Source organism: Penaeus monodon, chromosome 25 (genome assembly GCF_015228065.2).
Source record: "Penaeus monodon isolate SGIC_2016 chromosome 25, NSTDA_Pmon_1, whole genome shotgun sequence".
Classification (NCBI taxonomy): Eukaryota; Metazoa; Arthropoda; class Malacostraca; order Decapoda; family Penaeidae; genus Penaeus; species Penaeus monodon.
In genome coordinates this window covers 43,927,808-43,928,422 of record NC_051410.1, presented here as the reverse complement: position 1 = coordinate 43,928,422, position 615 = coordinate 43,927,808, and positions in this window count along the sequence as shown.

Sequence of the window (615 nt, the reverse complement as noted above, 5' to 3'; positions counted from 1 at the left end):
GAAAGAGAGAAGTGCCTAACGATCGTGACACGTCTTATTCCCTGGATTGACTCCTTTAGAGTACCCTTCAATGCTCAGGTTAACCCTGAGGGCAGTGCCACGAGGGGAGTCCATAAGCTGGACTGCTTTAACCTCTGAAGAAGTGTTATTTTCCTTGTAGGTTAGGATTCACCCAGTGGTGGCTGTCTTAGACGTTCAGTTTGACTGGTGTTAGGGGATGCACCATAAGGTAGAAGCTGGATGAATTAGGTAGGACGGAGTCTCATTCTTTGCGATCATGAATAAGCACAAACATAAACCAAAAGAAAAAACTATGGATAAACCCTGACCAAACAAGCCTAAAGTAAGCTCCCATGATAATGGCCAAGTATCCAGGAGTGCTTCTGCCCCTAAACAAGAAAAGCAGATGAACCAAGGATCTTCCAATAATGATGTGGACCTTAACTCGCCACCAACTCCCTTATCACGAGAGGATTCTCTCAAAAGTCGTTTCCTCATTTCATCTTCTGAAGACTTGTAAACCCAAAACCCTTACAATCAGGCGACCTGGTAGTTCAACCTTTGGATACTATCTCTGTCCAGATCCTGTAAAACATTGCCGTTCTTGGAAATGGC